This window comes from Pseudophryne corroboree, chromosome 3 (genome assembly GCF_028390025.1).
Source record: "Pseudophryne corroboree isolate aPseCor3 chromosome 3, aPseCor3.hap2, whole genome shotgun sequence".
NCBI lineage: Eukaryota > Metazoa > Chordata > Amphibia > Anura > Myobatrachidae > Pseudophryne > Pseudophryne corroboree.
In genome coordinates, this window is record NC_086446.1 from 723,995,981 (window position 1) to 724,021,301 (window position 25,321).

The 25,321-nt window shown below is 45.1% G+C and overlaps 1 pseudogene; it reads right to left on the reverse strand.

Annotated features, from left to right (window-relative positions):
- Positions 1 to 9,982: 9,982 nt before the first annotated feature.
- LOC134898475 (5S ribosomal RNA) lies at positions 9,983 to 10,101 on the reverse strand (annotated as a pseudogene).
- Positions 10,102 to 25,321: the final 15,220 nt, after the last annotated feature.

Consider the following 25,321-nt stretch of genomic DNA (forward strand, 5'->3'; position numbering starts at 1 on the left):
CTGAAAAGAATGGAGACACATTAGTGGAGGAATGACAAGAATTATTGTAAGCAAACTCCGCCAAAGGAAGAAACTCGGACCAATCATTCTGGAGTTTGGCTGAGTACAAACGCAAATACTGTTTTAATGATTGATTAACTCGCTCGGTCTGCCCGTTGGATTGGGGATGGTAACCGGATGTTAAAGACAATTTCATCTTTAATGAGGCACAAAAGGACTTCCAGAATTGTGCAATGAATTGTGGACCCCGATCAGAAACAATATCAGTGGGCAACCCATGAAGTCTGAAAACATGGCGGAGAAACAAAACAACCAATCCCTGGGCAGATGGAAGTCGGGGAAGAGCAATGAAATGAGCCATCTTGCTAAAACGGTCCACTACCACCCATATGACTCGGAATCCGGCTGACAGAGGGAGGTCTACCACAAAATCCATGGAAATATGAGACCATGGCCTGAGAGGAACATTTAAGGGCATAAGTTGCCCGATAGGCAAGGAACGGGGAACCTTATGCTGTGCACAGACCTGACAAGAAAAAACAAACTCCTTAATGTCTTTAGAAAGACCAGGCCACCATACTGAGCGGGAGACTAATTCCAAAGTCTTAGAGATCCCCGGATGCCCGGCAACTTTGCTATCATGAAATTCAGTCAAAACAGTAGCTCTCAAAAACTCAGGGACGTAAAGACGACCAGCAGGAGTATTTCCAGGAGCTTGATGTTGAAGCTGCTTTAACTGGGTAAATAAATCTTGTGTGAGGCCTGCCCAAATGACTGAAGATGGAAGTATGGGAGTAACAGGACTGTTATTATGAACTGGAAGAAAACTGCGTGACAGGGCATCCGCCTTAGTATTCTTGGAACCTGGCCTAAAGGTGATAATAAACTTGAAACGAGTAAAAAATAAAGCCCAACGAGCCTGCCGGGCATTCAGCCGCTTAGCTGATTCGATGTACTGAAGATTTTTGTGGTCAGTCAATACTGAAATGGTATGTGTTGCTCCCTCAAGCCAATGTCTCCACTCCTCGAAAGCCCATTTAATAGCCAGTAACTCCCGGTTACCAACATCGTAGTTGGATTCAGCGGATGAGAATTTCCTGGACATGAAGGCACAAGGATGTAGTTCCAGAGACTCCGGATCCTTTTGAGATAGGATAGCCCCCACTCCAACCTCCGAGGCATCAACCTCAACAATGAAGGGCAATTCTGGGTTGGGATGTCTGAGGACTGGAGCTGAGACAAAAGCTTGTTTCAAGGCCTGAAAGGATAACTCAGCTTCACGTGACCAGTTGGTAGGATCCGCTCCCTTCTTAGTCAGTGCCACCATGGGAGCAACCAGGTCGGAAAAAGAATGAATAAATCTTCTATAATAATTCGCAAACCCTAAAAAGCGCTGAATTGCTTTTAAGTTGGTGGGTTGCGCCGAACTAAGGATGGCTTGGAGCTTCTTAGGTTCCATGCAGAATCCCAGAGGGGAAATAATGTACCCTAAAAAGGATACCTCCGTGACATGAAACTCACACTTCTCCAGCTTGGCATATAGATGATTTTCACGTAATTTTTGAAGAACCTGACACACCTGGGTAACATGTTGTTCAATTGAGTCAGAATAGATCAGGATGTCGTCTAAGTAAACGACCACGAATCTTCCTAGAAAGTCACGGAGCACATCGTTAATGAGATCCTGGAAAACTGCCGGAGCGTTAGACAAGCCGAACGGCATCACCAGATACTCGTAGTGACCCGACTGAGTACTGAAAGCCGTCTTCCACTCATCTCCAGACTTGATTCGGATGAGGTTATATGCTCCCCTCAGGTCAATTTTAGAAAAAATCACAGCCGAACGCAGCTGATCAAAGAGGACAGAAATCAGCGGCAGAGGATAAGTATTTTTAACTGAGATCTTATTCAGGGCTCTAAAGTCAATGCAAGGTCTGAGTGATCCATCTTTTTTCTCCACAAAGAAGAAGCCTGCACTTAAAGGGGATTTAGATGGCCTGATAAATCCTTTCCCTAGACTCTCCTTAACATACTCATTCATGGCCGCAGTTTCTGGCCCGGATAAAGCATATAACCTTCCCTTTGGCAATGTGGCACCGGGAATTAGCTCAATAGCACAATCATAAGGCCGATGGGGAGGCAGAATGTCCGCATTGCCCTTGGAAAACACATCAACAAAGTCCTGGTATTCCACGGGAATGAGTTCGGGAATGGCAGCAGCTATTCTAACGGGAAACGTAATACATTCCTTATTACAGATGGTACCCCATTGTGAAATCTCCCCCGACTGCCAATCAATGGTGGGATTATGAAAGGCCAGCCAAGGGTGACCCAGAACCACTGGAACTGCTGGGCAATGGGTAAGGAAGAACTCGATCTTTTCAGAATGAAGAGCTCCTACCGTAAGTAGTACAGGAGGTGTACAGAGGGAAATAACCCCATTGGACAAGGGACTCCCATCTAAACCATGCATGGTGATACACCTACCCAAGGCTAACTGAGGAATACCTAAGGCCTTGGCCCAAGTTAAGTCCATAAAGTTCCCTGCAGCTCCACTGTCGACAAAAGCCGACACAGAAGAACTGAGGCTGCCAAAGGAAACTTTAGCTGGGACTAAAAGGGAGTTATTCGAGGAGATAAGCTGCAGACCAAAGTGAACCCCCTCACAATTCACTTGGTCGAGGCGTTTCCCGACTTGTTCGGACAATTACGGGCAAAATGTCCCTTACCCCCACAGTACAAACAAAGACCAGAGTTTTGCCTTCTGGCTCTTTCTTCTGGAGACAGTCGGGAGAGACCCATCTGCATGGGCTCCTCTACGTCCTCAGGAATGGAAAATACACTTGGAGTAGTCCTGACTGGTGCTCCTTTTTCAGCCCTCCGCTCTCTGAGACGTCGATCAATCTTAATAGAAAGCTCCATGAGTTTATCGAGAGTCTCAGGAGCGGGATACTGAAGGAGACTGTCTTTTATAGACTCAGATAAGCCGAGGCGAAACTGACTGCGCAGGGCTTGGTCATTCCAGCCACAGTCGTTCGACCAACGGCGAAACTCTGTACAATAAACCTCTGCAGGATTTCTACCCTGTCTGAGAGCGCGTAACTGACTCTCAGCGGATGCCTCTCTATCAGGGTCATCATACAAAAGCCCTAAAGACCCCAAAAAAGCGTCGACTGACAACAATGCCGGATCCTCTGCTTTTAAACCAAATGCCCAGGTCTGAGGATCCCCCTGGAGCAAAGAAATAATGATTCCAACCCGCTGAGATTCAGTACCTGAGGAGATCGGTCTTAAACGAAAATAAAGTTTACAGGATTCTTTAAAATTAAAAAACTCCTTCCTATCACCAGAAAAACGGTCAGGCAAGTGCATTTTTGGTTCAGGGACTACCCTCGGGGAAGTTCGTAAAAGATCTTCCTGCGACTTCACCCGCAGGGAAAGATCCTGAACCATCTGAGTAAGTTCTTGAATCTGGCTGACTAGGAGCTGACCAGGATTTGGCCCTAAACCTGTGGGATTCATGAGGCCGATAACTCTTACAAAACTGAATAAGGAAAAAATCAAACCCTGTTTAATTTTAATTTTTGGTTTGGCCGGTAATAATGTTATGATTCCAGTACTCCTGACCGGAGGAGATCTTATGACAATGGCCAGAGTACTGGAAGGGAATGCTGGTTACGGGAGCAGGAAAGACTAGTTGCCCCTGGCGCCCTAACTCTATTGTCTCACCCGTGCTATCGGAAATCCCTTGCGAGACTATGGTTTCTTGAGCCCCTGGCAGCCACGTTTGAAAGGCGGATTATGTCTGCCCAACTCCGGTGCCCCCCGGTCTTAGTGAGAGACAAAGGGAAATCCGAGGCAGGATGATGACAAGAGGACCTCTGACTACAACAGGCCAAAAGCAACAAGCTAACTAACCAAACTTGAAGTATGCGCGGAAAAACCGCCAGATAAAAGGACAACCAAAATCCACTAGTCCATTACTCCTACCCAGCACCGCTGGATACCAGAGTGGATCTGTGGGAGTGGAATCCTCCGCAAAAGCTCCGAAACACAAATAATAAATAATAAGTAATAAAGCGGCCAAGCCGCAACACACGGCTACGCCGCGACTCACGAACACCACTGGATGTTTAACGGTGCTCAGTCAGGACTCTAGGAACAGATGACGACTTCCGAGTGCAGGACAACTGAGGACAGGAACGACCGGATACAGCAGGACTGGAAACACTCTCAGCAAACAGATACAGCATGCAGGAAGCTATTACCGGCGTCTGTGTGAGGCACTGCAAGAGCATATAAACCGAAGCCCTCCAATCAACTGCTGCCAGTGCTGATTGCATGAATGCCGTGCAGCTGCCTTGCTGCACGGCCAGGAAACAGGTGCCCTTACTAATTTAAATGGACCCAGCAATGGGGAACGCGGTCCGCCAGTGGCGTCCCCGTTGCTAGGGTCCGTGCGCCCGGCGTCTAGCGTTGCCAGGGAGCCGGCGGCTGTACGCGCATGGCGTCCCTGGTTGCTAGGCGCCGGGCCGCACCGACGAGCGGACCCCGGCGCCTAACACAAACCAACCAGTCATTTCAGTCACAGTCGTGTGGCAGACCCTGTCGCTGAAATGATGGGTTGGTTAAAGTGTGCACGTCCTGTTTATACAACATAAGGGTGGGTGGGAGGGCCCAAGGACAATTCCATCTTGCACCTCTTTTTTCTTTCATTTTTCTTTGCGTCATGTGTTGTTTGGGGAGTATTTTTTGGAAGGGCCATCCTGCGTGACACTGCAGTGCCACTCCTACATGGGCCAGGTGTTTGTGTCGGCCACTTGGGTCGCTTATCTTACTCACACAGCTACCTCATTGCACCTCTTTTTTTTCTTCTTTGCGTCATGTGCTGTTTGGGGAGTAGTTTTTGGAAGGGCCATCCTGCCTGACACTGCAGTGCCACTCCTAGATGGGCCAGGTGTTTGTGTCGGCCACTAGGGTCGCTTATCTTACTCACACAGCTACCTCATTGCGCCTCTTTTTTTTCTTCTTTGCGTCATGTGCTGTTTGGGGAGTAGTTTTTGGAAGGGCCATCCTGCCTGACACTGCAGTGCCACTCCTAGATGGGCCAGGTGTTTGTGTCGGCCACTAGGGTCGCTTAGCTTACTCACACAGCTACCTCATTGCGCCTCTTTTTTTTCTTCTTTGCGTCATGTGCTGTTTGGGGAGTAGTTTTTGGAAGGGCCATCCTGCCTGACACTGCAGTGCCACTCCTAGATGGGCCAGGTGTTTGTGTCGGCCACTTGTGTCGCTTAGCTTAGCCATCCAGCGACCTCGGTGCAAATTTTAGGACTAAAAATAATATTGTGAGGTGTGAGGTGTTCAGAATAGACTGTAAATTAGTGTAAATTATGGTTATTGAGGTTAATAATACTATGGGATCAAAATGACCCCCAAATTCAATGATTTAAGCTGTTTTTTAGGGTTTTTTGAAAAAAACACCCGAAACCAAAACACACCCGAATCCGACAAAAAAAATTCGGTGAGGTTTTGCCAAAACGCGTTCGAACCCAAAACACGGCCGCGGAACCGAACCCAAACCAAAACACAAAACCCGAAAAATTTCCGGTGCACATCCCTAATTCTTATTGCTCTTCTGAACCTTGATGCTGGCAGTGGCACTGCAGCGTGGCCCACCACTACTGAAACCAGCGCATCAGGCATCATTTAGTGTGGAATGCTGTTGGGAGAGATGCACAGAGAAAGTAATAGTAATAAATAAACTAGATAAGCGCTAGTGTGTTGTAATAAAGTGTTTAATAAAAATAAATGTATCCTGTTACAACACTTATTACCAGAGTCGGCCCTAGGCATAGGCAAACTAGGCAAATGCCTAGGGCATTGGGAATGCCATGGGGCACAAGCAGCTTCTGCTGATTAAAAAGCATGCCTATATTCTGTGTGTGACTGCGGCTCTATCTGCATACGAAATGCATTACTAATGTGTGGCATTATGTGTATGGGTGACCTACAGTACTTTGTGGCATTACGTATAGAAAGGGCACTACTGTGTGGTCTAATGTGAATAAAGAGCAATATGGTGTGGTGCAATGTGAATAAGGGCCACTACTGTGAGGAGTAATGTGGTACCCCTTTGTGATGTAACGTGAGTAAGAGACACTATTGCATGATATAATGTGAATAAAGTTTCAGTACTGTGTGGCGTAATTTCAACTGGGGGTATTATTGTGTGGCCATGCCCCTTCCCAGCAAGAACATGCACCGCTTTGGGCTGCACACTGAATGTGCACACTGTTCCTATTTAAAATATAGGGGGTAGGAGCACAAAAATGAGGACTGCTATGGGTGAGAGGTGATGGTGCTGGGAAAGGGGTACAGGGTGTGAGGCGGAACTAGCATCTGTATAAGGTGGCACCAGCTAAAATCTTGCCTAGGGCATCATATTGGTTAGGGCCAGCTCTGCTTATTACAGATCAAAGATATGTTTATTCAGAATCAAAATAGATTGACACTTTATAACTACACCCAACCCCAAAGCCCAACCTTTGAACATGTAAAAAAAAATAAATTGGTTTATGCACCAATTGATGCCCCACCCTAGCTGTAGCTCCACCCACATTGTCCACAGCCCCACCCACCTTCATGTGGGGGCCTGCCTGTTTTGTCAGTCCCCAGCGCCTGAATTTCTGACGACATCCCTGGGACATTGGTACGGGTCATGTAGAATACTGTGTTCATTTCTGGAGCCCATATCTCCAGCAGGATATTAATACAGTAGAGACAGTATGTTTGGGGAATACCGCACAGGATGTAATAGAAATACAATTTAATCAGTACCAAAATTAGAAAATAACAAGAAAACTAGGTTTTCTAATTCTTACACAGTTTGGTGGTGCACCCTGAGTCAGTGTTAAGACATAGAACAACAGGGAGCACTCTTAACTTTGAACACTGTATAGACTAAACAAGATAAGATGTAATATTTAAAATCAATTTTTATTATCACAAAATTAAGATACTTAGTGGTTAATGAAAGAAAAGACAGTCAAAAAAGAACAATATAAACAATTGGCGAAATTGCTGATATGATAATGATAATAAAGTCCTGGCTGGCGGAGTTAGATCTACATGCAGTCAATGATTAACTTGAATATTAAGTGGTACTTTCTAATAGTGATGAGCGGGTTCGGTTTCTCGGAAACCGAACCCCCCCGAACTTCACCCTTTTTACACGGGTCCGAGCCATACTCGGATTCTCCCATATGGCTCGGGTAACCCGAGCGCGCCCAAACGTCATCATCCCGCTGTCGGATTCTCGCGAGATTCGGATTCTATGTAAGCAGCCGCGCGTCGCCGCCATTTTCACTCATGCATTGGAAATGTTAGGGAGAGGACGTGGCTGGCGTCCTCTCCGTTTATGTTGCTGCATTGCAAATATTTTGTGCTTGCTTATTACTTAATTGTGGGGACTGGGGAGCAGCTGTATATAGGAGGAGTACAGTGCAGAGTTTTGCTGACAGTGACCACCAGTAATACGTTGTCTGCCTGAAAAACACTCCATATCTGTGCTCAATGTGCTGCATATATCTGTGCTCACACTGCTTAATTGTGGGGACTGGGGAGCAGCTGTATTATATAGCAGGAGTACAGTGCAGAGTTTTGCTGACAGTGACCACCAATATACGTTGTCTGCCTGAAAAACACTCCATATCTGTGCTCAGTGTGCTGCTTTATTGTGGGTACTGGGGACCACCAGTATAAAATTATATAGGAGGAGTACAGTGCAGAGTTTTGCTGACCAGTGACCACCAGTATATAATATATAGCATTACGGTACAGTAGGCCACTGCTGTACCTACCTCTGTGTCGTCATTAAGTAAACTATCCATCTAGATTCTATACCTGTGGTACATTTCAGTTGTGCAGTTTGCTGACACAGTGACAGCCACTAGATATAGCAGTACGGTACGGAAGGCCACTGCTGTACCTACCTCTGTGTCGTCATTAAGTATACTATCCATCTACATTCTATACCTGTGGTGCATTTTAGTTTTGCAGTTTGCTGACACAGTGACCACCAGTATACTATATATAGCAGTACGGTACGGAAGGCCACTGCTGTACCTACCTCTGTGTGGTCATTCAGTATACTATCCATCTACTTTCTATACATGTGGTGCATTTTAGTTTTGCAGTTTGCTGACACAGTGACCACCAGTATACTATATATAGCAGTACGGTACGGAAGGCCACTGCTGTACCTACCTCTGTGTCGTCATTAAGTATACTATCCATCTACATTCTATACCTGTGGTGCATTTTAGTTTTGCAGTTTGCTGACACAGTGACCACCAGTATACTATATATAGCAGTACGGTATGGAAGGCCACTGCTGTACCTACCTCTGTGTCGTCATTAAGTAAACTATCCATCTACATTCTATACCTGTGGTGCATTTTAGTTTTGCAGTTTGCTGACACAGTGACCACCAGTATACTATATATAGCAGTACGGTACGGAAGGCCACTGCTGTACCTACCTCTGTGTCGTCATTAAGTATACTATCCATCTACAGTCTATACCTGTGGTGCATTTTAGTTTTGCAGTTTGCTGACACAGTGACCACCAGTATATATAGCAGTACGGTACGGAAGGCCACTGCTGTACCTACCTCTGTGTCGTCATTAAGTATACTATCCATCTACATTCTGTACCTGTGGTGCATTTTAGTTTTGCAGTTTGCTGACACAGTGACCACCAGTATATATAGCAGTACGGTACAGAAGGCCACTGCTGTACCTACCTCTGTGTCGTCAAGTATACTATCCATCTACATTCTATACCTGTGGTGCATTTTAGTTTTGCAGTTTGCTGACAGTGACCACCAGTATATATACAGCAACCTTGGTGCGCCTCTTTTTTTCTTTGCATCATGTGCTGTTTGGGGACAATTTTTTTGATGTGCCATCCTGCCTGACACTGCAGTGCCACTCCTAGATGGGCCAGGTGTTTGTGTCAGCCACTTGTGTCGCTTAGCTTAGTCACACAGCGACCTTGGTGCGCCTCTTTTTTTCTTTACATCATGTGCTGTTTGGGTACTACTTTTTTGAAGTGCCATACTGCCTGACACTGCAGTGCCACTCCTAGGTGGGCCAGGTGTTTGTGTCGGCCACTTGTGTCGCTTAGCTTCGTCACACAGCGACCTTGGTGCGCCTCTTTTTTTCTTTGCATCATGTGCTGTTTGGGGACTATTTTTTTGAAGTGCCATCCTGTCTGACACTGCAGTGCCACTCCTAGATGGGCCAGGTGTTTGTGTCAGCCACTTGTGTCGCTTAGCTTAGTCACACAGCGACCTTGGTGCGCCTCTTTATTTCTTTGCATCATGTGCTGTTTGGGGACTATTTTTTTGAAGTGCCATCCTGCCTGACACTGAAGTGCCACTCCTAGATGGGCCAGGTGTTTGTGTCGGCCACTTGTGTCACTTAGCTTAGCCATCCAGCGACCTCGGTGCAAATTTTAGGACTAAAAATAATACTGTGAGGTGTGAGGTGTTCAAAATAGACTGGAAATGAGTGGAAATTATGGTAATTGAGGTTAATAATACTATGGGATCAAAATGACCCCCAAATTCTATGATTTAAGCTGTTTTTTAGGGTTTTTTTAAAAAAAAAACACCCGAATCCAAAACACACCCGAATCCGACAAAAAATTTTCGGTGAGGTTTTGCCAAAACGCGTCCGAATCCAAAACACGGCCGCGGAACCGAATCCAAAACCAAAACACAAAACACAAAAAATGTCCGGTGCACATCACTACTTTCTAATGACAAAATTAAACCCTGTCCTATATTGGTGCCAAAATAAAAATATATAAAGCCTCAATATTGATTGTAATTATTAGTAGAAAAGAAAGCAGACAGAAATAAGATGACAGAGTGAATCTGCTGTCAGTGTTAGACACTGAGCATGTGGGACCAATGCGTGCTCTACTAAATGGAGTCTTCCTCAATGGTCCCCCACTTGAGTACTGACCCAGCCCAACACTGATTAGCTTCCAAGTTCGGATGGCTTTGGGCGTTTCCAGTGTGGTATGATAGTAGAGAAAGTAAATGGAAGCTCTGGAATAACTGATGAGAGTTCACGAATTACATAGTATCAAAGCAAAGTGGCAGAAATTAGCCAATGGAGGAAAATAGATGGATCTGCTGCCAATGTTAGACAGAGATATAACCCTGAATCAGTGGTGAGAGTCCACGAAATTAAGTATAGATAGAACCAAAGAAGAGAAGTACACAAAGGTACCTGTACTGATAAAGTAATTCAGGTTATCAACAAGAAGCATATGTCCAGATGGACTAATCGAAGTTATGCATATATACAAATATACAGTCTAATGCAATTGCCGAAATGAGGCCAAATAGTAATATTATATTGGATAAGGATGCTGGATTGTTGTAAAATACAAGGCAAAATGTGATCTCTATGCTTGTATTAGTCAGGTATAGAATACAATGGCCCTCATTCCGAGCTGTTCGCTCGCTAGCTGCTTTTAGCAGCATTGCACACGCTAAGCCACCGCCCTCTGGGAGTGTATCTTAGCATAGCAGAATTGCGAACGAAAGATTAGCAGAATTGCGAATAGAAATTTCTTAGCAGTTTCTGAGTAGCTCGAGACTTACTCTGCCACTGCGATCAGCTCAGTCAGTTTCGTTCCTGGTTTGACGTCACACACACGCCCAGCGTTCGCCCAGACACTCCTCCGTTTCTTCAGACACTCCCGCGTTTTTCCCAGAAACGGCTGCGTTTTTTCGCACACACCCATAAAACGGCTAGTTTCTGCCCAGAAACACCCATTTCCTGTCAATCACACTCCGATCACCAGAACAGTGGAAAAATCCTCGTTATGCCGTGAGTAAAATACCTAACTTTTGAGTAAAATAACTAAGCGCATGCGCTCTGCGAACCTTGCGCAGTAAGCGACTAATCGCAATATAGCGAAACTCGTCAACGAACGAACAACTCGGAATGAGGGCCAATGTCTCCACCCAATACTAATGAGAATTACAGCTGGATTGTTACTGGGCACAACAACAGCTGGATTGATACTAAGTGTACAAAAGATGTATTTTAAGTGATTGTATTCTTCTAGGTAAAGAATGCAAAAGGACAATATATCCAGTAATAATGCTGCAAAAAAAGAGGCTGGATTGATCATATGCACTAAATATGACCAGTAAGATGCAGGTCTGCACTTTCTAAGCAAATGTTCTCCCACATCATGGCAAGATGCCTGTCTCTCCTTCCTGGCAGCTACTGTCTGGTCCAGTGCACTGATTGAGCACTAAGATACACACACAAAGCAAACGTGTATAGAAAAAGTTGTTGCCAGTGGGCATGTACAGCAGCTCCGCTTTGTCCCTCAGACTGAACATAGTGGCCGCAGCTATAGCAATATATTATTGCGATCATAATTTGAGCTGCTGGCAAAGGGGAATTCTGGCCAACTGGACCCCCCCGCCCTGTCTTTTCATTGCTTGTGTAAGATGCTCATAAATTTGTACTATAAAGTGACCATAACCCCCGTCCTTTTTTAAGTGCTCTGTTACTGCAAAACTCTTAATCCAGTTCTTATTATGCCCCTCATACCTGTGGACATCCCGCTCTCATATACAGATTACTAACTAAATGCAAATTGCTATAGCCAATGGAGCCTAATCTAACACATTTACTTCACGCAAAGAAGCACAAGGCTTGGGGTTTCATTCTGACCCGATCGCAAGCTGCAGTTTATCGTAACGGTGCGATCGGGTCAGGAACTGCACATGCGCCGCCGCATGCCAGACGGCTGAAGGCAGAGGTGGTCGCTGGGCGGGGGGGGGCGGAACAGTGGCGTTTGCCTGCTGTTTCGTGGACGTGGTCCTGCCAACTCACACGTGGCTGGACCGTGCGGGGGGGCGGGCCGCAGAGGCTGCGTGATGTCTCACGCAGCCACTGCGGGCAGCGACCAGTAGCTCCTGGCCGGCACGCTAAAGCTCCACTGACCGGGAGCTACTCCTACAGTGCAAAAGCATCGCCGCTGTGCGATGCTTTTGCAGTTCTGCGGGGGGGCGGCACTGACATGCGGTGCGGGACAGCCCTGTGCTGGACGTGCCCCCGCATGTCTATGATCATGATCGTAGCCCTGCAAAATTTTGCAGGCCTCAATCAACTCGGAATCAGCCCCTTGGTTCGAGTATTATCACATTCCAAATCCTCAATCTATCCTGATGTCAGCAACTGTTGTAATCTGATCGAGAGATGTCATACATTTTAGTTAAAGCATTTGTAGAGTATGCCTCCAGCAAAAAGAGTTTTATTATAATTACTAGCTGTAATGTATAAACACAGCTACATTTTATTAAACTTCAAAAATGCATATGTCTGCATATATTAAATGAACATTGTTATTTTAATAAATCCGTTATTGCTGGGAGCAGTTTGCAGAGCTGCAAACAGAAGGCAGCACAGAAATAAAAAATAAGCTGAAAGATGTTAAAATAATTTTTAAAACCTGCTATACCACCAAATGTCATGGCCAGACACACAGTATTTCTTCTTTTCTATAGAAAAGCCTATAGACAGTGTATGGTGTTATTTGCCTGTCACGTTACATAAATCCACGCACACATGAACATATGGCTAATTTGAATTTAGAGACTTTTCTCTAGGATGAAAATAAAAACAATAAGAAAAAAGGGTAAAGTAACATGGAGAAAATATTATTGCGAGAACATTGTTATTCAAAGCATTCCCCTGCAAACCTGTGTATGGAAGAGACTTCCAACCACAGTGCATTTATATAATGTATAATGTATGTGTTGTAGATTACCTTTTACTGTGTTTATTACTTTTTTTTAATAGAAATTTACATAACAGTTTCTGATTTATGCTATCTTGTGTTATAAATTGTATTACAAATGTGAATCATGTCAAGAATTTCTGGAGAATTTGAGGTGATTAATCATATTTTGGTAATGTCAAATACAGAAAGGTATAAGAAAATTTCCAGCATGAAGTTAGAAATGTAATTGATTTCTAGCCCTTAACCTGATTAAGGACCTTATTCAGAGATTGCTGCATACGCAACTAGATCTGCGCCCATCTCCTCACATGCTGAGGGATGCCCAGCACAGGGCAAGGCTGCCCAGCATGTGTGGCGCCACCTTACGATTCGTCCACAAATACATTGTAGATGCATCGAACTACGGTTGCCCCTGGCAGCGCAGCTGGCTGCAGTGTCAGGCGGTCCGCTGCCATTTTTGTCATTGGAACGGCTGCATGTGACATCACGCAGCTGCCCCGAAAACGCTCCCATCCGCCCCCTATTCGGCCTGCCGATGCAAGCAAACTGCGCTGCAAGCCGCATCATTGTCCAAGTCTGAATAAGGCCCTAAGTACAGTATTTTATTGGAAGAAAATCATTTCCACAACAAAGCTAAATATTTTTGGACAAACACTTTTTAATAGTTTTCATTATTTTCACATAGTCAGCCATTTTGTTTACTAAACAGCCATTTTGTATTGTGACTTTTTTAACTAAAAGTAGAGATGAGCGGGTTCAGTTCTCAGAGAACCGAACCCCCCCAAACTTCATGCTCCGAGCCCAGACCAGAGTCCGGCTCTGGACTTCCCGCCAGACTCGGAAACCAGAATGAGGCAAAACATTATCATCCAGCTGTCGGAATCTTGTGTGGGTGATGGCAACAGGTGGGGTCAGTGTGTGCTCTGTTCCTGTCACTGTGGTGTCCCTGTGCTGTTAGGGGTGCTGTCCTGTCTGTCACTAGTGTTTCATGTGCTGTTAGTGGTGCTGCAGCTGTACATGGATGTTGCTGTCATGGCTGTCACTGTCCTGTATGCTGTATAAATTCAGGTGTGCAGTGAAAATAAAAGTACACTGGCCCTGTCTTGTATGCTGTAAAAATTCATGGGTGCTGTTGTTAAAATAAAGGTACACTGGCCCTGTATGCTGTAAAAATTCAGAGGTGCTATTGTTAAGATAAAAGTACGCTGGTCCTATATGCTGTAAAAATACAGGAGTGCTGTTGTTAAAATAAAAGTACACCGACCTTGTATGCTGTAAAATTGCAGGGGTGCTGTTGTTAAAATATAAGTACCCTGGTCCTGTATGCTGTAAAAATACAGGGGTGCTGTGAAAATAAAGGGGCACTGTTCTGTGTGCTGTAATAAAGGGGTGCTGTCCTGTGAAATGGAGAACAAAAATTTGAGGGAAAAATAGTGGAAGATCAGAAACCACCTAGTATTAGTGCTGAAGCTGCTGCTGCCACCAGTCATGACAATTCAAGAAGCAAAAATTAATAATCAGAAAAAAATGAAATTATCTGATAAGAAATGTAAAATTGGCACTATGCCATACACGAAATGAAGTGGAAAGGAAAGGCTAAGGCCTTAGCCTATGTTCATGACTGGTGACTCAGCTTCTCATGAGGATGGAAGCCCTCCTCCCTTTCAAAATTTTTTACAAAATTAAGCTTATTAAAGCACAGGAAAAAACAGAGATCACAAATCCCCAAGGAGAGTCAAAGTGTGTCCATGTTTGCCATGTCTAGGACTGACCTTCCCAAGACTGTATAGAAAGAGGACGCTCCTACCACCATTTGCACGCCCCCTGCAAGTGCTGGGTTGAGCACCGCCGGCCCAGTTGCTGATATTGAGATTGAGGATGTCACTGTAGTAGTACACCAGGATAAGGAGGATATTGGTGTAACTGGTGCTGAGGAGGAAGTTGACGATGAGGATTCTGATGGTGATGTGGTTTGTTTGAATAAGGCACAGTGAAGACAGTTGTTGGCCATGGGATGAAAAAGCCCATTGTCATGACTGGCCAATATACCAAAAAATTCACCTCTGTGGTGTGGAATTATTTCTCTGTGAGGATGAGGATGTAAACACTGAATGGGGTGAGGAATCGGAGGATGAGGATGACAGCTTGTGCAAGGAGAGTTAATTACTTCTTTTTGGTGGGGGGATTATTTGCTTCTTTATTTGGTGGGGGCCCAAACAAACCAATCATTTCAGCCACAGTCATGTGGCAGACCCCATTTCTTAAAGAGTGCTTGTCCTGTTTATACAACATAAGGGTGGGTGGGAGGGCCCAAGGACAATTCCATCTTGCACCTCTTTTTTTTCCTTTGCATTTTGTGCTCTTTGGGGACTACTTTTTAAAATTGCCATCTTGTCTGCCACTGCAGTGCCACTCCTAGATGGGCCACGTGTTTGTGCCACCCACTTGCGTTGCTTAGCTTAGTCATTCAGTGACCTTGGTGCAACCTTTTGGCCTAAAAACAATATTGTGAGGTGTGAGGTGTTCAGAATAGACTGGAAATGAGTGGAAATGATCAAAATTACCCCCAAATTCTGTGATTTTAGCTGTTTTTATGGTTTTTTTTTTTTTTTTTTTAATCATCGAGATCAAAACCCGAAAGGGTGGTTTTGGCAAAACCAATTTAGATCCAAAACATGAATGGGAATCCAGATCCAAAACCAAAACACAAAGTGGGTAATTCAAACCTGATCGCTTGCTAGCGTTTTTTGCAGCCCTGCAATCAGGTCATAACTTTGCATGCATATGCACCGCACTACGCAGGCGCTTTGCACAGGTACAAAGCAGATCATTACTGTGCAATGGGTTTTATAAACAATCCATTCGCACAGCCGATCGCAAGGAGATTGACAGGAAGAAGGCGTTTGTGGGTGTCAACTGACCGTTTTCAGGGAGTGGTTGGAAAAACGCAGGCATGTCCAAGCATTTGCAGGGCGGGTGTCTGACGTCCCTTCCGGCCCTGGACAGGCTGAAGTGATCGCAGTGGCTGAGTAAGTCCTGGGCAACTCAGAAACTGCACAAAGTGTTTTTGTACCACTCGGCTGCACATGCGATCGCACACTTACACAGCTAAAATACACTCCCCGGTGGGCGGCGACCATGCGAACGCAGGACTGCAAAAAACAGCTTGGGAGCAATCAGGTCTGAATTACCCCCAAAACCTGAAAAAGTGTCCGCCGCACATCTCTAATTAAAAGTCAGGTCTTTTTGCTAAAACAGTGTATACAGTATTGTGCACGCATGTGTTTTTTTTTTAAATGTGGTATAACTACCAACTGTCACAATTTTGGTAGGTCAGTCCAATTTCCAGAATACTGCCCAACTCTCCAATGTGGGACTTGTGAGAAGTAAATCCTTGCCATCAGGATGAGCTAGTGTTGCAAATATCCTTGGAAAATTCCTCTTGTCCCCACACCAATTCAAGGCTGCTTTTAGAGGAGGATGATTGGGATCAAGCTAAGATTTTAGAAGTGCTAGACAGACCCCCCAAATGTCTTATGATGGGTACACACTGGCCAATATATCGCTGGCCTGTATACCAATGATAATGGGAACACCGTCGTTCACAGATATATATCGTTGACCCTGCAGCACACACAATGACTAATATATCTACAGATATATTGGTACATCGTTGTGTGTGTACGGATGGTCAGCCGACAGCCCGTACACATGCTGCAGCAGCCAGCGGTGATTGTTGGTTAAACTGGGCTTGTCAATGCTTGCCCAGTTTGTGGCGTGAGTCTTGATGGATCGGGCAGTTTGTATGCAGAACACACTGCCCGATCCGGCTTTAGATATATCTGCAGATCAATTGTTCTGCAGATATATTGTGCAGTGTGTACCCACCAGTAGACATAGAAGTGCTACTATTGTTGCTTGGCCTTATCCTGATTTATGTATTTTAAATCTTGGGATGCTAGGTGTGGTCTCAATGTTCCACCTACAGTATGGTTAAAACAATCATTATATGGTTTGTGAAGATAAATATTTAATTCTTACTATTTCCAGGGGTTAAAGTGTGTGGGGGACGGGGACGGGGACGAGGTGGAACTGAGTTCCACCATCTGTAATGGTAGGGGGAACTGGCTCCACCACCTCCATTGTCCTGCACAGTAATTCCAACAGAAAAACTTGCCCCATCATCTACATCAACAGATAATACAGGCAGTGCTAGTGTTACTGATGAGCTGCAGCCACCTCCTTCTTAATCAGGTTCTGGTGGCTCCATGGTATTCCTCCATTTACAGCCCACCCCTCTTGGTACTCACACATGCTGTGTCTGTTGGACAGCATTCATCTCCTCCTCAGGTCCAAGTGGCTTCATTTTCTAACACGGCGTAATCAGGGCTGGTGACGGGGGGGGTTTCAAAGGGGACACTTGTACAGGGCCCCAAAGATCAGAGGGGCCCCAAGGTTACACCACTTAGTGCCTGGCAGAGATGTGAGCCGTGTTGTCCAAATAGGGAAGGGAGCCGTAGGTGGCATGGGTGCAGCCTCAGAGTGACAGGAGCATGTCACACACAACGACTGTGTGGCACAAGTGTGCACCTGCTCTTCCGGGCCCAGCTCTGAAGCAGGCAGTTACAGGACATGGCAACAGCTCCACTGGCCAGGATTCCCGTGCCCTGCGCCGGCCTTTTCTGGTGAGGTTTGAGGCCGCATGGTACCTGCTGTGCGGTGTTCGGAGCGGGATACTAGCAGGATGTAGCGCAGGTGAGGTGATACAGGGCTTTGGGATGGGGTGGGAGAGCTGGGAATGCAACATGGAGTCATTTTGGAGTGACAAACTGGGGTCTGTGGGAGGAAGGAGAGAGGAAGACACTGACTGTGGTGCGTGCGGTGAAGGAAGGAGAGATATACATTGTTATATACCAGTATAGATAAATATATACTGTATATTTATTAACTATTTCTATAGCGTAGCAAATTCTGTTGTGCTTTAATATACTACATTTTATTAAATAAAATGAAACCGTTAGTCCTGTGAGTGCCACGGCATGCATTTACACCTATTATTACTCCTTTGAGGGCACCGAGGGACTTTGTATTATAATACTAGGAGTGCTGGCCACATACATACACACACCGCTGCTGAAGTGAAGATGAACCATGAAGAGGAGCAGGCTCTGTGCATTTTGAAAACAAAATGAGACGGGGCTGGAAGGACAAGAGAGTGGGGAAGTCATGTATAAGGTCATTTTGTGTAAGGGGCTCTTCTATTGTGGGAATTGTGTATTATGCACTACTATGGGCATTGTATATAAGGAGCACTACTGTGTGGCATTACATGTACAGAGGGTACCATGGTGTAGTGCAATGTGAATAAAGGGCACTACTAAGTGGCATAACCTGAATAAGGGGCATTACTATGTGGTGTAATGTGAATTAGATTGTGCCCCTGTGTGGTTTCATTTGAACTGGGGGTACTATTATGTGACCACGCTACTTCTTTGTGAGATCAATACCCGTTTATAAAGTGTGGTATTTCGGGTACTAATTTACAGTTTGCAGGGGTGTGCAAAAAACACTAGCACTGGCCCTGGTACCACTTAGTGTGTGAGTGTGTGTGTGTGTGTGTGTGTGTGTGTGTGTGTGTGTGTGTGTGTGTGTGTGTTTGTGTGTCTAGTTCCACCACCTCTCCAGGACCACTTTCGGCCATGACTATTTCCATTTCATAAATATCCCATGATAAGTGTCTATACCTCATGAGTAGCCTAAACAGATACATTTGCTAGAGTCTTAAATCTAAACTGTGTTTTGCCTTACACAATACTGTTTCTTTCCATGAAGTTTGCAGTAGTTCACTTTATAATAAGCCCTTGAGTGTTACAGACTTGGGAACAGACAAATTGTTCTGTAATAATGTGCAGATCTTGCTATCAAGAACAAATACGTTAATCCATATGTTATTCTAAATGGCACATTAAATGTCTACAAAGTCTATTTAGAAAGTAATTTACTGTTCAGCGTAAATTGTTTTTAAAGTATGTGCAGTATGATTTTAAACCAAAGTTTTGCAAAATACAAAAGAATTTTCACTAACGCTACAGTAAATAGCTCTTAAAATCTGGAAAAGTTTGAATTCTAATTTCATGAAAATGTATCAGGACGATCACCAAAGACACACTTTATATAACAGCTCCTTTTATTAGGTACAAGGTCATATTATTATTATTATTATTATTATTATTATTATTATTATGTCCTGTCTGATGTACACAGCGGATGCCTCCATTTTGTAACATATTACTTGGAATTACAATTTTAATTCTGTCGCTGACAGGCATTTTTTAGTACTCCCAACTATGGGGGTAATTCCAAGTTGATCGCAGCAGGAATTTTGTTAGCAGTTGAGCAAAACCATGTGCACTGCAGGGGAGGCAGATATAACATGTGCAGAAAGAGTTAGATTTGGGTGGGTTATTTTGTTTCTGTGCAGGGTAAATACTGGCTGCTTTATTTTTACACTGCAAATTAGATTGCAGATTGAACACACCACACCCAAATCTAACTCTCTCTGCACATGTTATATCTGCCCCCCCTGCACTGCACATGGTTTTTCCCAACTGCTAACAAAATTCCTGCTGCCATCAACTTGGAATTACCCCCCATGTGCCCTGCTGAATTTCTATATACATTATCAGACAATAGATTGTAAGCTTGCGAGCAGGGCCTTCCTACCACTATGTCTGTCTGTTATTACCCAGTTTTGTTGTATCACTGTTGTCTCCAAATGTAAAGCGCAACGGAATATGCTGCGCTATATAAGAAACTGTAAATAAATAAATAAATAATATATTAAACTGTGACATAAGAGGATGATAGGTATGCAGGGATGGTGTTTTGTTTGTGTCTAATCCTGTTATGCCTACATATTCTCACCTACCTATAATGTACAAATGACTCACTGATCCACCCTCGTGACCATTTATTTAAATGAACAGTAGTATATCACTTTTTGCAACCCTACGTTGCCTCGCAGAACTGTATAGTAAAGATATCAATGATGTATTTAACCACTTAACTAGCTATTATTTTTTCCAAAAAAGCTCAGAAATTGTCAGGTTATGACTGAATTTGGTTAAGAACATTTATTAAAAACATATACAACACAATTTTGTTTAAAACAATTTTTTTTAAATAATATTTTTTCAAATGTACGTCAGTCCAAACATCGATGGTTGATATATCAGACCATTGAGGATAAGAATATTGTAAGGGGCCATTATGACTGTTCATTTTCCAGCACCTATTTCTCACTGCAAGGACTGGGTGTCCACAGGGAGGGAAGGGCTACTCTTTTTACATTTCCCCAGCGACTGCTGATCTCTGCAGATGCAGGGTTGGGGGGGGGGGGGGGGGTGCCTTCAAGCTGCCGGATTGACAGCAAGGCCGTCACTGGAGGAGGGAACCAGGATGCAGAGGGGCTTAGAGGTTTTCCCTGAGAGTGGTAGCTGCTGGAAGATTACCTTCCAGCAGTCGCCTAGTGAGCGTTTCTAAATGGCTGCATCTGATGCGACCATGTCAGGGAAAGTTGCATCTGATGTGACTACACCAGGCAAATGGTTAAGAAATTGCCTAATTTTAAATGAAAGCTCAGCTATTAATGGCTAACCTGCCACGTGTAGACACTCTCAGCACCTTGGATCATGATTTATTTTCTAGAAAATATTTTGTACTGCATCTAAATAGTAGAGATGTGCGGGTTCAGATTTACCCGGATTTACCCAGAACTCAAAAACGGCATCTTATTGGCTCTCGGATGTCACATGTTTTAGATACCCAATAAGAAAAATCCAGATAAATCCGAACTTGCATTAATTCTGGAACCGAGTAAATTTGAACCCGCACATCTCTACTAAATAGATTGCAAAACTCTAATGAAAATGCAGACCAAATGTGAAGAAAGACGTAAGTATGAAAGATTGTTGAGAGAGTTACTTTTATCTTATACCTGAAGAGTCCTTCTGTGGACATTGTATGGATTAGTGAGCGAAATGTAAATATATTATTTCTCATACGTCCTAGAGGATGCTGGGGTCCACTTTAGTACCATGGGAGGGGTATAGATGGTTCCGCAGGAGCCATGGGCACTTCAAGACTTTTTCAGAGTGTGAACTGGCTCCTCACTCTATGCTCCCCCTCCAGAACCCAGTTTAGAAAATGTGCACTGCCCAGGCAGACTGGTCGCACTCTAGTGGAGCTCTACTGAGCTCTACTAAAAGACTTTATTTAGGTTTTTTATTTTACATGGAGACTGCTGGCAACAGTCTCCTTGCTTCGTGGGACTTAGGGGGAAGAAGTAGGAACCAACTTCCTAAATAGTTTCATGGCTCTGCTTCGGCTGAAAGGACACCACTAGCTCCTGAAGGGTACTGAACACTAGCTGCGGCTATGCGCTCACTCCCACAGCACGCCGTCACCCCCCTAACAGAGCCAGAAGTCAGAAGACTGGTGAGTAGTATTACCGGAGATCTGCAGAGAGGGACCTCCGGTCATCATGGCGGCTTAAGGTACCGCGCAGCTAGCAGGAACGCTGCGCGAGCATGCTATCCATAACACAGAGCCCAGCAGGGTGCAGGGCGCGGGGGGAGGGGGGGATCACCCCGGGCAGCATGAAACCTAATCTCACTGGCAAAAGGTAGCATATGATGTTGTGGCACAGTCCTACACCCCGCCAGTATAAAGATTAGAAATTAGCTCTGAGGGGAAATGTGCCATTACAGGGGGCGGAGCTTCTTCCTCAGGCAGCCAGCACACTGTTCAGCGCCATTTTCTCCCACCTGCTGCAGGGGAAGAAGCTCTGAGCCTCCTCTCCACTTCTGAATCAAGTATCAGGGTGCAAAAAGGGGGGGGGGGAGTGTAATTTGGGTGCTCAGTCATATTATTGGCATTATATAAGCGCTTAAGGTCTCTGTGTACAAGGTACATGACAAGGGGATTTTTTCCTTGGCGCTGAGTTGTGAGCTGGCAAATCCTATTCTGTGTCCTTCCGACAGATTTTACTGTGGGTCTGTCCCCAATAAGCCCTGGAGTGTCTGTGGTGTGATTGTGCACGTGTGTGGCATGTCTGAGGCAGGGAGCTCTTCCCCTGAGGGAGCCATTTTAGGGACACAGAGTTGTAATGTGGTGGCGCTGCCGTCGCACCACGAGCCTGAATGGGTGAAAGAATTACGTGAATCATATCAGTAAGAGATTGGATAAGTCTGAGTCTCATGCAGAAAACTGGAGAAAATCCGTGGAAGATGTGATTTTTAATAGTTCTGCCTTTTCATCCACAGGGGACCCCTCGGGTTCACAAAAAAGATCTTTTGCACAAGTAGTACAAACTGATACCGACACGGACTCTGATTCCTGTGTCGACACTAGTGATTCCAAGGGAATAGATCCAAAGTTAGCAAAAAACATTCAATACATGATTGGTGCTATAAAGGAGGTGTTAGAAGTTACGGAGCCCCCTCCTTTACCACAGGAGAAGGCTTACTTTAATAAAGAGAAGAAAATTAATGTAACTTTCCCTCCATCTCATGAACTGAACAGTCTCTTTGAGGGAGTCTGGACAAACCCTGAAAAGAAATTTCAGATTCCCAAAAGAATTCAGGCAGCTTACCCTTTCCCTGCAGAAGACAGGAAAAGGTGGGAGTCATCCCCCATTTTAGACAGTGCCCTGTCACGGTTAACAAAAAAGGTGATTCTCCCTGCGCCTGGGACAGCTTCACTAAAGGAGCCGGCAGACCACAAGTTAGAAACTAAGGCCCTCATTCCGAGTTGTTCGCTCGCAAGCTGCTTTTAGCAGCTTTGCACACGCTAAGCCGCCGCCTACTGGGAGTGAATCTTAGCTTAGCAAAATTGCGAACGAAAGATTAGCACAATTGCGAATAGACACTTCTTAGCAGTTTCTGAGTAGCTCCAGACTTACTCGGCAACTGCGATCAGTTCAGTCAGTTTCGTTCCTGGTTTGACGTCACAAACACACCCAGCGTTCGCCCAGACACTCCTCCGTTTCTCCAGCCACTCCCGCGTTTTTCCCAGAAACGGTAGCGTTTTTTCACACACACCCATAAAACGGCCAGTTTCCGCCCAGAAACACCCACTTCCTGTCAATCACACTCCGATCTCCAGAACGAAGAAAAAACCTCGTAATGCCGTGAGTAAAATACCAATCTTCATAGCAAATTTACTTGGTGCAGTCGCAGTGCGAACATTGCGCATGCGCAATTAGCGGAAAATCGCTGCGATGCGAAGAAAATTACCGAGCGAACAACTCGGAATGACCACCAATGTTGAAATCTATTTATGTGACCAATGGGACACTACTCAGGCCTGTGCGTGGGTGAGTAGTGCTATTGAAAAGTGGTCAGAAAACTTGTTATCAGACATTGACACAATAGATAGAGACGAGATACTCCTAACGTTAGGTCATATCAAAGACGCTGCTTCATACATGCTGGAAGCCTCTGACGGCAATTTTCATTCCAGGAGTGGACAACTGGGAAGCAGACTTCCTCAGCAGACACGATCTCCATCCAGGAGAATTCGCGGAGGTGACAGGTCTTTGGGGAGTTCCTCAAGTAGACATGATGGCTTCTCGTCTCAACAAGAAGCTTCAGAGATATTGTTCCAGGTCGAGAGACCCTCATGCAATAGCAGTGGATGCACCAGTGACCCATTGGGGGTTTCGGTTGGTGTATGTCTTATCTCCACTTCCACTGATACCAAAAGTTCTCAAAATCATAAGAAGAACAGGAGTTCGAGCGATCCTCGTTGACCCAGACTGGCCAAGGAGGGCTTGGTATCCAGATCTTCAGGAGTTACTCATAGAAGATCCTCGGCCTCTTCCTCTTCGCGAGGACCTGCTGCAGCAGGGGCCGTGCGTGTATCAAGACTTACCGCGGCTACGTTTAGCGGCATGGCTGTTGAGCGCTGGATCCTAGCCCAAAAGGGTATTCCCAGAGTAGTCATTCCCACTCTTATTCAGGCCAGGAAAGGAGTAACGTCTAAACATTACCACCGTATTTGGAGAAAATATGTGTCTTGGTGTGAAACCAAGAAGGCTCCAACGGAAGAGTTTCAGTTAGGACGTTTTCTCCATTTTCTTCAGGCGGGTGTGGATGCTGGTCTACGATTGGGTTCAATCAAGGTCCAGATTTCGGCCTTGTCCGTTTTCTTTCAGAAACAATTGGCCTCCCTTCCAGAAGTTCAGACATTCGTGAAAGGGGTTCTGCACATCCAACCTCCATTTGTGCCTCCTACGGCACCGTGGGATCTTAACGTGGTATTGCAGTTCCTTCAATCAGATTGGTTTGAACCTCTCCAGGAGGTAGAGTTGAAGTTTCTCACTTGGAAAGTGGTCATGCTGTTGGCCTTGGCATCCGCAAGGAGGGTGTCTGAGTTAGGGGCCTTGTCTCACAAGAGCCCTTACTTGATATTCCATGAAGATAGGGCTGAGCTAAGAACTCGTCAGCAATTTCTTCCAAAGGTGGTTTCTTTTTTCCATTTAAACCAACCTATTGTGGTGTCAGTGGCTACTGACACCTTCATTGGTTCGAAGTCTCTGGATGTGGTCAGAGCCTTGAGAATTTATGTTGCAAGAACAGCTCAGATACGTAAAACAGAGGCACTGTGTGTCCTGTATGCTCCCAACAAGATTGGGTGTCCTGCTTCTAAGCAGACTATTGCGCATTGGATCATTCGGTAAAATGCCCATTCTACAAGAAAGGTAGGCTCATCCTGGGCGGCTGCCCGGGGGGGTCTCGGCAAAGTTTGCCGAGCAGCTACTTGGTCAGGGACAAACACGTTTGCTAAGTTTCACAAGTTTGACACCTTGGCCGCTGATGACCTAAAGTTTGGTCAATCGGTCCTGCAGGGACATCCGCACTCTCCCGCCCGTACTGGAGCTTTGGTATAACCCCATGGTACTAAAGTGGACCCCAGCATCCACTAGGACGTATGACAAAACAGGATTTTTATACCTAATAAAGAGAAGAAAATTAATGTAACTTTCCCTCCATATCATGAACTGAACAGTCTCTTTGAGGGAGTCTGGACAAACCCTGAAAAGAAATTTCAGATTCCCAAAAGAATTCAGGCAGCTTACCCTTTCCCTGCAGAGGACAGGAAAAGGTGGGAGTCATCCCGCATTTTAGACAGTGCCCTGTCACGGTTAACAAAAAAGGTGATTCTCCCTGCGCCTGGGACAGCTTCACTAAAGGAGCCGGCAGACCACAAGTTAGAAACTATGGCCCTCATTCCGAGTTGTTCGCTCGCAAGCTGCTTTTAGCAGCTTTGCACACGCTAAGCCGCCGCCTTCTGGGAGTGAATCTTAGCTTAGCAAAATTGCGAACGAAAGATTAGCACAATTGCGAATAGACACTTCTTAGCAGTTTCTGAGTAGCTCCAGACTTACTCGGCAACTGCGATCAGTTCAGTCAGTTTCGTT